This window comes from Notamacropus eugenii, chromosome 4, assembly GCF_028372415.1.
Source record: "Notamacropus eugenii isolate mMacEug1 chromosome 4, mMacEug1.pri_v2, whole genome shotgun sequence".
Lineage (NCBI taxonomy): Eukaryota > Metazoa > Chordata > Mammalia > Diprotodontia > Macropodidae > Notamacropus > Notamacropus eugenii.
Window position 1 is genome coordinate 155,900,518 of NC_092875.1, and position 15,906 is coordinate 155,916,423.

Below are 15,906 nucleotides of genomic sequence, written 5' to 3' on the forward strand. Positions count from 1 at the left end.
GGCAGAGGAGAAAGGAGACTGATTTGAAATTACTTTTAAAACTTAGCAACTGATATGATATGGGTAAAGAGAGAAAGAGAAAAAAGTCTAGGATAACTAAGGTTGTGAACCTGGGTGACTGAAAGGATGGTGATGTTCTTAATAGAAACAGTGAAGGATGAAGAGAAAGGGGGTCTACAGATTCTAGAATAAAGAAAGCCTTAAAAAATCCTAAGCCAGTAACCAAGGGAAGCAGGAAAACTTCCCAACATTAGTACTACTTTATCTTTTTCCTAACATTTAACCTCAGAGTGAAAGGGGAACCTCAAACTTCCCCAAACATGGTGTGAAGCAGCTCACCATGCCTACTATCTCCCTCTGCCTTCTCTACTTTGTTTTTCTACTTGTACTCTTCTCATTCCAATCTTTGATTTTAGTTTCTAAATTATATAATCTTATGCTCCAGGCTTGTGTAGAATTCTTATTTTTTTTTAAACTTATGGAATAAAAGAAGCATTTCCACAACACAGTACAATAAAAAGGATGACTTCTTAGGGAAATGGACATGGTGCCCCCAACACCTGGGATATAACCATACAAACATATATAGAAAGAAATACAGATATATACACATACATACATGTAATGACTATAACCATGCAAATTAAGCCACCATGGGTCTTAGCACTTGGCAGATTAAAAAAAACTTTGGGCCAACACAATGGACAATCATCAAAGTTATGGGACACATCATTCCTTTCAGTTATCAATCAGTAAGATTATAAAAGTCAAAAGTGATATGTCCTTTTAGTTGCAATCTTTCACTTAGTTTTGTTTTAGTGCTTTACTGGGAATGTACTTTGTGTTGTGTTTATCCTTCATTTTCGAAGAGGACCATGACATCAGAAAAATGATGACATGACTTGCACTTGACTTTGTTTTGAGTGAGGAAGGGCTGTGCAAGGGCACCAGTCTCACTTTCTCCTCCTGAGCCATCTGGATCCAGTGACCAGATATTCATCAAAATGACTGGAAATGGTCCAGGAGGCAATGGGAGACCTTGGCTTTTTAGGCTAAGGCCTTTTCAGGTACTCATTAAATGGTAATGTCCATTCAGTGAATAGGCCTATTTAAAAGGTAGTCAGGGGGGATAGCCTCTTTAATAGAAAAGAGAAAATAAATAAATAAATCACACTGGCCAGGGCAGGAGCCTCAAGGTTGTTGTTTTGAAGAGAAACTGTTACTATTGACATTCACTCTAAGCCAGGAGGGTCCAAAACCAGCCATTAAGTGGAGGCTGGGCAGGGACCCTTCCTTATTCAATCCATGGGCTTCAGAGTGCATGGGATCTAAAGTTTTAGGGCAGACAAGAAAGAAAGAGAGAAGGAAAGGGAAGGGAAGGGAGGGGAGGGGAGGGGAGAGAAGGGGAGGGGAGGGAGAGGAAGGGAGGGGAGGGGAGGGGAGGGAGAGGAAGGGAGAGGAGGGGAAGGAAAGGGAAGGTCCCATTTAGGTAGCTTGGTCTACTCACAGACTGTGTTTGTCCTTTGTTTCTGAATAGGACCATGACATCACAGAAATGATGAGATGTCTTACACTTGATTTTGATTTGAGTGAGGGAGGGCTGTGCTGGATCCAGTGATCAGATATTCCCAGTGTACTTTGTGGTATCATTTGTTTAAACATATGTACCTGGCATATAGTACATCCTTAATAAATGCTCTTTCTATTTAGTTAGCTATCATGTACCTACCTACCTATCATCTACCTATCATTTATCTATCTATCTATCTATCTATCTATCTATCTATCTATCTATCTATCTATCTATCATCTATCTATCTATCTACCTAGATGCCCTGCCTATCTCTTCCTTCTTATCCACTATGCAAAGAAAAGAACATTATCCCTGACATTATAGTACCTGAAGTCTAATCTCAGCCCTGAAATGTCTTCCTTGTGTGACCTTGGAAAAGTCACTTAGGCACACTGAACCAGGTCTCCTCATCTGTAAAATGAAGAAGCTAGACTAGATGACCTCTGAGATCCCTTTAAGTGCTAAATCTATAATTCTATCTCCTATTAATTTTTTTGTGACCTAGATTGGCCTCTCATTGTTTAGTATATGCTCATCCGTCTCCCCTCCTTCTACCAAAAAAAAAAAAAGTTTCTTTAAAAAGAAAAGTTCTAAAACCTCCTTTGAATCATGAATCATTCCAAATTCAGCAGCCATTTGCCTTTTTCAGAAACTGGTAATAATCAAAGTATCCTGCAGCCAGCTCCAACCTTCTGGACAATTAATTGTTAAATTTTTCAGGGTGGGCATTTATACCTCAAAAATTGGAGTATGCTACAAATCAGGATTTGATTTATTAATTGATTGTTCAGACTTAAGAAAGTGAAGGAGAAAATGTTAATAATGCAAATTAAATTTAAAAGTGTGTCCTGAATACTTTTTTTTTTCAGAGGACGTTGCCAGTTAAAGATTTACCAGCACACCCCTAGATATGTTAAACTGATTTGTGTCTTTGGACTGTTGAATCTTTAGGGCACAAACCTGTTCACATTTGGCAGAGTTCATCAAGCATACAGCCTTTAACTGTACCTAGGCCATTATATAAACAGCAAAGAAACAAAAACTCTGTGGACACAGGATTATGTCAAGCCTACAACCTCAGTGCATTAAGTGAATAAGACGTAGAACTAAAAGGAAGGAGTTTAACAGCTTGACTCGGGAGGACACATGAATGGACTGTTTGTTTTTAAAACCAAAGTGGCTTAGGGGAGAGAGAGAGAGAACATTTTAAAGCTCCAGCTTGGGGGCAAGTAATAAAAGTTGTTGCCTTAATGTTTTTTTTTCATAATATTGTGAGCAGTAGGAAGGTCTACTCCATCATATTACCCCTTAGGGCAGAAAGTTACAGTCTCCTGAGCTAAATCAAACTGGCACCATGCAGTAGTTTTTCTGACTGCAGCAATTGGTTTATGCTGTCCCTGGGCCTTAGCACTTGGCAGATTAAAAAAAAGGCAACATAAGACTTTAACTTATTTAATGGGCTTCTCTGTTCTTCCCTAGTTACCATCAAATTAAGAACATGCTGCCCGAAACCTCCATCTTTCTGTCTTCACTTGTTCCTGAATTAGAGGGCTATCTATACACAAAGAAGTAGATACAGTCTACAAGCCACCATTACCTTAAGGTGCTACAAATAATGAAAAAGTCACCTGGAAAACCACTCTGAGAGTATTCTCACCTTAGAATCATGAATCTGGAGAGATCATTTTGCACAATACTCTTATATTATAGATGGGGACACTGAGGTTTATATACATAAAAAGTTATACACATAGTTTTATACATTTAGAAAGGTGTGTGTGTATATATATATGTATTATATATGTATGTATATATGTATGTGTATGTGTGTGTATGTATGAAGAGAGAGAGAGATGTTTAAATGACTTGCAGCGCAGGTAGGTTGTACAATGGATACAGCTTCTGCCTGGATTCAGGAAGACTCATCTTCCTGAGTTAAAATCTGACCTCAAAAATTTACTAGCTGTGTGACCCTGGGCAAGTTATTCGACTTGTTTACCTCAGTTTCCTCATCTGTAAAATGAGCTAAAGAAGGAAATGGCAAACCACTACACTATCTTTGACAAGAAAACAATAGATGGGGTTACAGAGAGTCAGACATAACTGAAACAACAACAAAGGACAACCAAAAAATGACTTGCCCAAAGTCACACAGGAAATAAGTGGCAAAGTCAGCATTTGAACCCGGGTGCTTTGATTGCAAATCTAGTTCTCTTTCCCCTAAATGTTCATTGATTCATTGATTGACTACACCATGATTTTCAAGGGCATCTGTCAAAAATCAAAAACAAAAAACGTCATATAAACCATCCCATGGAGACTGGGTGGGAATTACTCATACAAAGCCACCTACTTTCTACTTCCAAAATTGGCAACTCTATAAATGTATATATATGGCATTGCCTGTCTTTCTATTTAGGTCAAAGCAAAGGAATTTAGTCAAATTCTAAATGAACTACAAAAATTTCCAAGGCAATAATCCTATACCGATTCTTTATTCTCATTCAACCTTTTTTCCCAGCAATCCAGGTTCAACTACCACTCAAGACTAAATCCATATTCATTTTCACTATGTTACACAACCTATACTCACATTACTATTAACCCACAATTCACACACAGCTAGGACTTCTTGTTGTTCAGCTGTGTCCAACTCTTCATGACCCCATTTGGGGTTCTTGTACTGCCATTTTCTTCTCCAGTTCATTTTACAGATGAGCAAACTGAGGCAAACAGGGTTAAGTGACTTGCCCAGGGTCACACAACTAGTGTGTGTCGGAGCATGGATTTGAATTCAGATCTTCCTGACTCCAGGACCAATGATCTGCACCACCTAGCTGCTTTTTCTTCCTTTCTTTCTTTTTTTCTTTCTTTCTTCTTTTTTCAAGGGAGAGAGAAGGGGGAGTAATCAGAAAGTCTTTATTTCAATCCAAAAAAAAAAAAAGACAAAAAAGAAGGATTCAAAAGTACACCCCTAAACTAAACAATGACCAAACAGCCTATTAAACTCATTATATTCCCCTTCCCATTATATTACCCTTGTAAGGTAAAAACAGCTTTGTGGGATTACTGATGAGATATTTCACACTCACTTCAGACCATAGGGTCCAAGAAACTTATAAGTTCAGATCTCCCGGACCTCTAGGAGAGGGCTTTCTCTAGTAGTCCATTAGCTTTAGTCTGATGCTGGCTGTCTTCTCTAAGAGGGAGGCTATTAAGAAAATCCTTTCCTGATGGTCAAATGATGCCACACTCTGACTCCTCCTCCTTAACTGAAAGTTATGTAAGCTCTTTTCCTCCTCCTCCTCCTCCTCTCTCTCTCTCTCTCCCTCCACATCCAATCTGTGGCCAAGCACTTTGGTTTCTGTCTTCATAACCTCTCTTGCATTCATCCCTTTCTCTCTTCTGACACTGCCACTACCCTGGAGCAGACCCTCATCAGCTCCCACCTGTGCTGCTGCATGCTGGACTATTGGCTGGTCTGATTGCAATAAATTTCTCTTCACTTCTGACCATCCTCCACTCATCTGTCAAACTGATTTTCCTAATGTAGGAGTCTATTTTATAAGCCCTCCCCCACCTCAAGTCTTATGTTCTCCAGGCTAAATATCATTTGTTCCTGCAACTAATGTTTATGGGGAATCACAGTCAAACCCTTCATCATTCCTTCTGAAAAAAAAAATTCTGAAATGTTTCCCTTCGGCTGTTGGTAGCTGGTGGAAAAGAATACGGAGTACTGAGTCTGGAAGAAATGAGTTTAGATCTGGCCTCAGACACTTACTAGTTGTGTGACCCTTGAGCATGTCACTTAACTTCTGTCTGCCTCAGTTTCCACAATCATTACATGGGGATAATAGCTGCACCTACCTAGCAGGGTTATTGTAAAGATCAAATGAGAATATTTGTAAAAAGGCTAAGGCACTGGAGGTGATATATAAATGCTATTTCCTTCCCCTTCCTCTTGGCTACTTAATATCTCCATTCCCCAAGGACCATCTTCTGGTTTGGTTTTTCCATTCCTAGAAGACATATGACCCTGTAATTCAATTCTCCAAACATTTATGAAGCTCCCATTAACTGCATGGCACCATACTAAGCACTAATTCAAAGACGAAAACCAACATAAAAGAGCTTATAGACTAACTGGGAAGAAGGAAGAAGGGCAACATATATATTTATGTATGATATAAGGCAAAAAATGAATATAATCAGGCGAAAGGAGGGCCATGAAATATTGCTATGATAAATTTGAGACAGCATAGATCCTGATCAATTTAGAGGCAAGGAAATAACAGAGGGCAAAGAAGGAAGGGAGGAAGGGTCAGAAAAAGCTTCTGGTTTACAAAACAGCCAGAAACATCAGATCCCCACTGAATTTGACACACTAGGCCCCACTTACTCCAGTTTTATCCAATCCAACCATTCCTAACAGCTAAAGCAGATAGCATCAATTTATTCTGTTTTACTTTTACTCATTTTGGAATTTTGACTGTTTAGACATAATCATGCAAAATTATTTAAATATGCATGCAAAAAGATTGTTTAAAATATGTATTAAAAAAAGAAATGATCTCAGAGGTTCCTTCCACCTCCAAAAGTCTATGCTTTGTGATCTCAAATGTATGCAAATGAATGACAATGTGTCCCCAGACTGAATGGGGTGGGGGGGGGGGCGGGGGCAGGGGATATGGCAACCTCAATCAGGGTTTTAATTGAAGCAAGTGAGTCCCAGAGAAGTAAAACCATGGCATTAGAGAATGAAGCTGTGCCCTCCTCAATCACCCCCACATCCTGTTATACTAGAAGAGGAGATGGAATTCACAACTAAATTGCCTAAGAGAAAGGATATTCAAAGAATCACAAGCAAACTGTTTTGGCTTGGGTAAAAAAAGTTCCTTGGAACCGTCTATAATTCAATAAATCATTAGCCCAGACAACATTCTATATTGGTCTGACCATAGGCCACATTTTCTACCCCTAATCTTTAACCTAGCTTGCACAAAACTTGAAGATATCTGATAACTAGTGTCATTTTTTTAATGTAAGTTGTTTTTGTTATTTAGCTGATTAGTCATGTCCAAAGCTACATGATCCCATTTGGGGTTTCCTTGGCAAAGATACTGGAGTGGTCTGTCATTTCCTTCTCCAGCTCTTTTTACAGGTGAGCAAACTGAGGCAAACAGGGTTAAGTAACATGTTCAGGGTAATTCCTGAAGGCAGGTTTGAACTCAAGTCCTCCTGACTCCAGACCCAGCATTCTATCCACTGCTCCACCTAGCTACCCTTATTTAGTTTTACTAATATGTTTTTTGCTTTCACTGAGATCTTATTTTACTAGTGTGATCTATATTCCAGGATAACTCATTCAATTCAATGAGCACTTATTAAACGCCATAATAAGCACTGTAGTAGTTGTCATTAAAAGCAAATAAACAAATAAGAAAAAGAAGTCCTTGCCTTTAATGAACGTACATTCTAACATATAACCTTGATATAAACTAATATGGTAAAATCATAGAATTTTTAATTCAACATTCATTCACTTAGAAAGGAAGCACAGTTGATAGAAGGAAAGACTGGATCTAGGATCAACTGCATGGCTCTAACACATACTAGCAGTATAACCATAGGCAGGTCACCTAATCTGTTTGAGAAACAACTTCCTCATTTGTCTGCATTTGAGTCACGGACACCTGCTTGACACCCAAAGATGTTGGAGAAACTGTCCTGGGCAATTGATATACCATGGTCTGGCTGCCCTAGAGGATGATGGAAGAAGAAAAAACAAAGGGAAAGTAAGGTGGGAATGGCTTGACCAACACCAAAAGACTCAGTTGGAAGGAATAATCCAGGTGGAAGGCACACTTTCCAGGCACTGAGGGAGGAAGGAAGTAAAGTACTATAAAACTGTCATGAGCTAGAAGAAAACCTAGTGGTTTGGACCAGATATTCCTGCAACCATCTAAAAAGACTCTTTGCATGGAGGGTGGGGCAGTGGGACCAAGAAATAAATGGGCAGAAGATTTCAATAGGCTGGAGGCAGTTAATATTTGAGAGCTGAGATTCCTAACCATTTTTGTGTCATGGACCCCTTTGACGGTCTGATAAAGCCTATGGACCCCTTCACAAAATAATGTTTTTAAATGCATAAAAAATGTGTTAGGCTTACAAAGAAAACCAACTAAAATAAAGTTATCAAAATATATCTCTCTTTCAAGTTTACAGAACCCCTGAAATCTATCCACAGATAACTTAAGAGTCCATGGACCCAAGGTTAGAAACCTCTATTCTAGAGGAAGGAAAGGGCTATAACACTTTCACTTGAGGCACCATTGCAGTCCTCTTCAAATTTCAAATGATCAAAAGCTGGTACGATTTGTTGGAACAGAGCCAAATAGCTTCAGGTTAAGAAGCAGGTCTAAATGGCAAGAAGGACCTATTAAACCTACTAGCAGTAACAGAGTGTTAGAGCACCAAGAGGAGAGCATTTGTCGAGGAAAGATCTGTGAGACTCAGACAACCAAGAAAGAAAAGCAAATTCTAGCCTTCCCCATGAGGACTCCAGTCATGCTATTTGTCATTATAAAGCAAGAGGGCAATAGGGTAGCCTCTTGAATCTCTGTGAGACTCAAAATGAATATTTCACGTGTCCTTTTCTCTATAAATAAAACTGTTGTGTTTTGAAGCCTTGTCAACATAAGTATTTTAAGAGAACTACTTACTATGCTTGAGGGAGTCCCAGATACGGAGGTGTCCTGGCTTCTTACCAGGCAGGGCCTGTGCAAAGATTTAGACTACAAAAGGCCCCTGAAGGGTATCAAAGCCTCTGACAGAAGCAATACGTACAAAGGGGAAAATGATATTTGTAGTACCTGCCTCAGCGGGTTGATATGAAGAACTAATGAGATTATGTTTGTCAAGTACTTTATACACTTTAAAACTTCATATAATTGTCAGCTAATGTGATTGCATAGCATTGTGGTGATGATTTGTTAATAGTTCAAAATTGGTGGGGTAAAGGAAAAACATTAGCAGTTAAATGTTATAAATCTTCCTACCTTTTAAGTGACACAGAGTGTCCCAAAAGTCTTATGCTGCTTGAATAGCTTGGAACAGCCCCAAGACTTTTGGGTCACCTTGTGCGTGTGGAAAAATAAGGATGGATAAAATGGACATATATAAATTAGAGGTGATCATTTACTTTGCAAAGTTACAAAATGATTTCTTTAAATAGACAGCCTCCCATCCTCATTTAAAACATAATTCAATTCACAAAAATGTTAAGTTTATATTTTTCATCTCTATCAGATAATAAGAATTCACACTTAGTGCTTAAAAAGCACCTTCTTCACAGAGACATCTGTGAGGTAGAGGAGTTGCAAATAGTATAATCTTCATTTTCTACTTGAATAAAGTAAGGCTTATAGATTGACCCAGAGAGCTAGCCAATGGTATACCTGAAACTCAAAGCAAGGTCACCTTTGTCCTGTTGAAGATTCTCTCTCCAAAGCTTTCCTCTGGTACACCAACAATGAATACAGATTTCTCTACTGTCTGTACCTTATGGGTGATCACTAAATAATGCAATCAGAGATGTAGAATTGTAGGGGCCCTCAGAAAGCACATAGTCCAACGACCTTGCTTCCCATCCCCCACCCCCATTTCATAGATAGGGAAATTGAACCTCAACAGAGAAAAAATGATTTGTCCATGTTCACACAGGCTGTCAATTAGTCCACTTTAGCAGTTCAATAAAATAGCTCCTTCAGGTTGGCCTGTGCAGCACCCTAAGTAACATACTTCTACACATAAATAAAATGTTAAAATCATAAAACAATAAACCCAGAACAACAGAATCCTAAATTAAAAGCTGGAAGGGACCTCAGAGGCCACCAAATCTAATACTCTTGTTTTACAGAGGAGGAAACAAGAGGCCTAGGAAACTGAAGTCATGTGCCCAAGGTCACACAGGTTGTATCAGAGACAGGATTTGAACACAAGTCCTCTGACTCTGGGCCTGTGCTCCTTCTACTATACAAGATGTGTTTCCTGAAAAAAAGGAATCTTCATTTTAGAGATAAGGAAGCACAGGTCCAAATGATTTGCTTGCATCTAAACAGTTAATAATCGTGTATCTTCAGAACATCTGGGGCCAGCCTACCAAACCCTTACAAGCCTAGAGTTTTTCCCCTAAAAAATTCTCCTGAGTAGGAAAACCCTCAAATATGCTCTTTCCCATGTTGTCTGTCAATAAATGAAGGATTTCCTTATTCACTAACATTTCCTGTGATCCACAGTTTGTTAGTTTGTCTCCAGTTCCCTAGGTACTCTAGGATGAGAGACAGAGTGAGAAAAAACCTCTGAGGGTGGTTGGGACACAGGGACGAAGAGGCAATCCAACAAATGGGGGATGAGAAAAGGAATAAGTGCTTAAATAGGACCTGCTACATGCCAGGTGCTATGCTAACCACTTCACGACAACCATAAGAGGTAGGTGCTGTTAAGATCCGCATTTTACAGTTGAGGAAACTGAAGAAAGTGTCATATACTTAATCTTACCAGAGATTAAGTGTCACACAGCTGGTAAGTATCTGAGGTCATAATTGAACTCAGGTCTGCCTGAGTCCAGACTCCGGGCTCCATCCACTGCCCCACCTCCTTTATAAAGTTTTTACTCTCCACAAAACACTCTCCTAGGTTACAGAGGCACCACAGGGAAATAAAATATTTCTGCCTCAAGGAGGCTACAATCTAACCAGGGAGATGATAAGTACACAATTAAAAGAGAAGTATCAAAGAGATGTCTAAATACAGTGTATTCTTCAAAGGAAGGATCATTTAGGGGGGAAGGAGAGACACTAACCATTGCTTTCCCTAGTTCATTCTTAAGAAACTGCTCAAACTTCCCTCCAGAGTCTTAGTTGTATCACTGTTCTAACAGTATGGTCCGACTTCATCTCCCTGGGGATTGGGTGGAGGGGAATTAAATAAGACGTTTTCTAGAGGCCTAGAATAATGGGAGTCAGGAGATCTGGGCTGGTCCCCGAAGGTCGGTCACTTCTGCAGGTTGGCCCTTACCCGCTTCTGTACAAACCCGGGCGCTGCATCTGCCAGGGCCCTTCCAGCCCACGCTGAAGTTCTGGGTACTTTAAATATAAGCCTTTCCTTCCTCCTCCCCACCCCCACAGAGAATGTAAAGGAGTGTTTCCTTTTTTCTTATCTCTAGCACCTACTATGCACACAGTAGGCGTTTAAGAAATGGCCAGCGTGTTCTGGGTCCTTCTTTTCAAAGGCCGGGGACATCCCGGGTGATGTCCTGCTTGGAAGGACGGCTGGAGAAGAGTCTTTTCTTTCCATTTTAGAGCAGTGCTGCTAGCATCGTTTCCTCCCGTCCCCATCGGAGGCCTGGCCCCGACCCTGCTCCCCACGCTTTCGGCCCTCTCTACCACCACCCGGACTCCGCTACCAGCACGCACCTTGGAGCACGCGTGTACAGAGGGGCCGGGGCCGCGCGTGCACTGGCAGCAGAGGCGGCAAGGGCAGCGGCAGCGCTGCAGCAGCTCCGGAGTGCGGGGCACCGGGCCCGCTCCTTCTCTACCTCTGGAGCTCGGCCAGGAGAAAAATAAAAAGCCCTTCCCTGTCGGTCCCGTGTCGCGTGACTTCGGCCAGGCCTCTGGGTGCAGCGCCTGCAGCGGCTGGAATGCGGCCACTTGCAGCCGGCAGGAACAGCCCTCCGGAAAGGCCGACCGGGGAGACCCCAGCCCCTCCACGCACTCCTCTCTTCCCGAGCTCATCCTGCCTGCCCCCCTGCGTGGGGACCCCGTTCGCGTAAAACCTTTTTATGTAAATCGGCCATTTAGCCAGAGATTTTTAAAATATATATATATATATTTTAATCAGAACCAATCATAAGAGTTTCTTTAAAAGAGATGAAGGGAGCAAGTTGGGGGAAAACCTCAGGGAGATGGAATGGAGTTAGTTTCAGAAGCAGCATCCTCAGGCCAAAGAAGCCTGGCCCGCGGGCAGTGTTGGTCCTGGAGCTGCTTGAGCTAGAGGAGAAAGGGAGACTCACATAAGGAGGTGGTTTTGTATAGGAGGGCCGGGAGTGCAGGCAAGGAACTGGCTTTTGAGGCTGAAAATGAAAACTAAAAATTGGATTCCTCTCAAATTGAGAGATCTGAGTTTTGAGGGTTTTTTGTTTTGTTTCATTTTGGTGCTGGGGAGTGCTTTTCTGTAATTCACCATTTAGCACAGTTACTGGAACATGATAAATGTTTGTTCACTAAGGCCTGAACTTATAAGAATGATGAGGGCCCCTTCTCTTTGGTAGCAAAGTGGCAAAAAGAAGCTGTTTAAAGTAAACAAATTTTCTGTTGAATGAATAAATGCATGAAAAAATCAATGTGTTTAATAATATTAGCATTTATTCAGCTCTTTCGGGTTGGCAAAGTATTTTATGAATATTACCTCATTTGATGTATAGATAACACTCTGAGGTAGGGCCCAGGAGGAGTGTTTAGGATAGGAAAGTCAGAGGGAATGGTGATTGGAGTTTTAGGGTAAATGGCTGAGAGGACTTTTTGAGAAATGGTAGTGTTGATTTTATTGTAGCTCTTAGAGCTATACTGTATGCACAGTGTAGAAATATGCTTAATATGATTGTATATGTGTAGCCTATATCAGATTACAATGCTGTCCTGGAGACGGAGAGAGGAAGGAGGGGTAAAAATTTAGAGCTCAAAATCTTATCAAAGTGAATGTTGAAAACTAAAAAATATTTTTTTTTGAAGAGCATATTCCCCCATAGCTTGGCATTGAGATGTATGAAAGTGGCCTGGATCTAGGCACTATAAGGTGAATCCATCAGAGCCTAGGGACCCAGAGATGCAAGTGCATGTTCCAGGAGCTGCCCAAGGAAATAGCTTGTTGGGCTTGAATTACAGCAACATAGCAGACTTTTTTAACTTGAGAGTGAACTTTGGTGGTGCCAAAGGATCTAGGTTTAAATCCCACTTCTGCTATCTACAACCCACATGACCTCAAAGAATTCATTCAAATCTAATGGCTTTTTCTCAATCCTTAAGCTTCTTGACATCTCTGCAGCCTTTTACACCGTGGATCATCCTCTTTTCTGTAGGTTTTTGTGACACTGCTCTCTCCTGGTTTTCCTCTGACCTATTTGATTGCAGTTCTCAGTTCCTTTAAGTAGATCTTCATTCAGGTCACACCTACAAATGGTGAGTATACCATAGGGCTCTGTCTAGGGCCCTCTTCTCTTCTCCCTGGATACCATTCACTTGGTGATCTTGACAGTTCCCATGGATTCAGTTATCTCTAATTTTCAGATTTTATCCAGCCATAACTTCCCTCTTGACCTCCAGACTCATATCTCCAAGTTCCCATTGGATATCTCAAACTGGATGTTCCTTGAACATCAACACGTCCAAAACTAAACTCATATTTCCCCAAAACACCCTCCTTTCTTCTGAACTTTCCTATTATTGTCCAGGCTACTACCATCCTCTCAATTACTCAGGTTCCCAACATAGGGGTCATTCTCAATTTCTCATTCTCTCTCACTCTCCCATATCCAATCTGTTACTGAGTCTTCAATTTTACCTTCTTAACATCTCTAGTATGTATCTATATATCTATCTACATAGATACATATGCAAATGTACATATACACATACATATGTGTGTATATATCTATATCTCTAGATAGACATATTTAGAGATAGAGATAGAAATATATGCACCCTTCTCTCCTCTGACACTGCTGTCACCCTGGTCGAGGCCCTCAGTACCACATGCCTGGACTATTGCAATACCCTGCTGCTTGGTTTGCTTCAAGTCTCAACCCACTCCAGTCCATCTTCCACTGAACTGTCAAACTGATTTTCCTAGAGTACAGGTCTGACTCTTATCCTCTAAACTCCAGTAACTCCCTCATACCACCAAAATCAAATATAAGTCTCTCTTTGGCGCTCAAAACCTTTCAGAATGTGATCCCCTCCAATTCCTTACACCTTATTCACCACTATATACTCTTCAAACCAATGACAACGACCTTCTGGTCATTCCTCTCTCTCTAGGCCCTTCATCTCCCTACTCTGAGCGTTTTCACTAGCTATCCTCCATACCTGAAAATCTTTCCCTCTTCATCCCCACCTCCTGATTTCCTTCAAGTCTCAGTTAAGATCTCACTGTCTATAAGAAGTCTTTCTTGATTCCTCTTGATGCTAATGCTTTCCCTCTTCTAATTGTCTCCAATTTATCATATATGTGTGTCCATATATGTATGTATACAGGTATTTATGTACGTATCTTGTTTGTACATAGAGGTTTGCATACTGTCTCTGCCACTAGACTGGTAGCACCCTGAGAGCAGAGACTGCCTTTTTACCTTGTGCATAGCACTCTGCCTGGGTACATGCTTATTGACGGACTATTGAGTGAAAGAGAATATACACATTGGTTAAGGATTGAAAAGAAGCTAGAAAACTGATTTTGACTCCCAGTATTTAATTGTTGCGTGATTGTAGTTTCTGAAGGTAAGAAGAAACAAATCAGTTGGTTAACCAGAAGACATCATAAGGTGGGCACATATTCCAACAATTCAATTAAATGAAATTCAGCAAGCCTTCATTAAGCACTTACTGAGTGCCAGGCTCTGTGGGCAACTGCAGATGAAAAGGGGGAAAAAAGAAACAATCTGCCTTGTAGTTATTAAGCACTACAATTTGTGATACCTTACAGAAAAGTAACAGGGCAGCTAAATGACATGGTAGATACAGTGCCTGGCCTCAAGTCAGGGAGACTCGTCTTCCTGAGTTCAAATCTGATCTCACATACTTAATAGTTGTCTGACCCTGGACAAATCATTTCATCCTGTTTGCCTCCATTTCCTCATCAGTAAAATGAGATCTTAGAGAAGAAAATGTCAAACCACACCAGCATTTTTGCCAACAAAACCCTAAATGTTCAGAGTCAGAAACCACTGAACAACAAAAACAAACCCCATGCTTCTTTCTTGGTTTTAAAGGCTGGATGATCAGGTTTGAAGAACTCTGAAGGTAAACCTCCTCCTCATAGACCAAGTTCATCTAAGTCACAGGCCAATCCTTAATTGGTTGATCAAATTAAGATTCAAAAGCCTAGTCAAGTATAGTAGCCTCTGAAGACCCTGCCTGGTCAGTTAGGGGTCACTGACTCAACAAAGGTCTCTCCCAACCTGCTGTGGGGAGGGTGGTCTCTACTAAACTCAAGCAGCTCAAATCTCATCATCTACAGGAGGCCTTCCCCCACTGCTAATTCTTTTCCCCTGAAATTGCTTTTCATTTTTTCTGTTTAAACCTTGTATTTACATAATTGTTGGCATGTTGTCTCTCCCTTTTAGAATGTGAGCTCCTTGAGGGCAGAAATCACATTAGCCCAGAAGGGACACACCATAAGCACTTAAGAAATGTTTGTTCAATGATTGGCAATTAGATAAACCAAGGGTGGGAAACTTGTGGCCTTAAGGCCACACATGACCCTCTAGGTCCTCAAGTGTGGCCCTTTGACTGAATCCAAACTTCACAACTAAACTAGGTTGTTTCTGGCCCTTGAAAGTAGCTGTGAGAGTAACTAATGTTGTCTCCTCCCCCTTTTCCTAAATAATATTAGGAGCTTGGAATTAAATTTTTTTCTCAAAAAGAATAAAGTACCACCATAAGGAAAAGTTATTATAGACAGATACCTTCTTGTATTTTATCTTATATCCATGGAAGATTTAGATGCTAAACATAGCTCAACATTCATCAGTCACACTCACCAAGGAGCCAGAGTAAAGCTTCCTTCCTTGTGTAATTTACTTGGCTGAATTTGAACTCTGTGTGTCTTAAGGCTGTTTTTTTTTTTATTTCCTCTTGACATTAAAAATTGAAAATATATGTCATAGCAGTCAACCCTGATGTAGTGTTACCGAGGAAATGATCAAAGATTTTTATGGTTTGTTTAGGGTTTTTTCCAATCACATTTCTCCAGTTTCAGAGACCAGGTTCCAAGCTATAATGAATATTAAATTCATCTAGGAAGGGTGAATTACCAGATCCCATCACTAGCAAGGCCACAGGCTATCCCTGGAATACAGAAATCAGAATACTTCCCCAACTGTGAACATATGGATCAAAGACTTACATAGCATTTTATCCGTCAGAAGAAAAACAAACCTTGTTCAAATAACAAGGACTTGGAAGGCACATAAATGAAAACTCAGATTATTTGGGATAACCAGAGTTATCTCAAACCAAGAGTGTTTGGCTGCTGAAATCCTGGACTAAGAACCTAGA

General features: G+C 40.5%; 1 protein-coding gene across 15 annotated transcripts in view; it reads right to left on the reverse strand.

Annotated features, from left to right (window-relative positions):
- CPQ (carboxypeptidase Q) overlaps nucleotides 1-11,395 on the reverse strand; it is a 681,911-nt gene extending 670,516 nt beyond the window's left edge. For 13 of the 15 annotated variants that reach the window (XM_072603459.1, XM_072603458.1, XM_072603457.1 and 10 more), the window contains exon 1: nucleotides 11,050-11,395. The gene's annotated coding sequence lies outside the window, so the exon portion shown is untranslated. The remainder of the gene's footprint in view (nucleotides 1-11,049) is intronic. The other 2 variants (XM_072603444.1, XM_072603445.1) reach the window with 1 other exon arrangement.
- Between the last annotated feature and the right edge of the window lie 4,511 nt (nucleotides 11,396-15,906).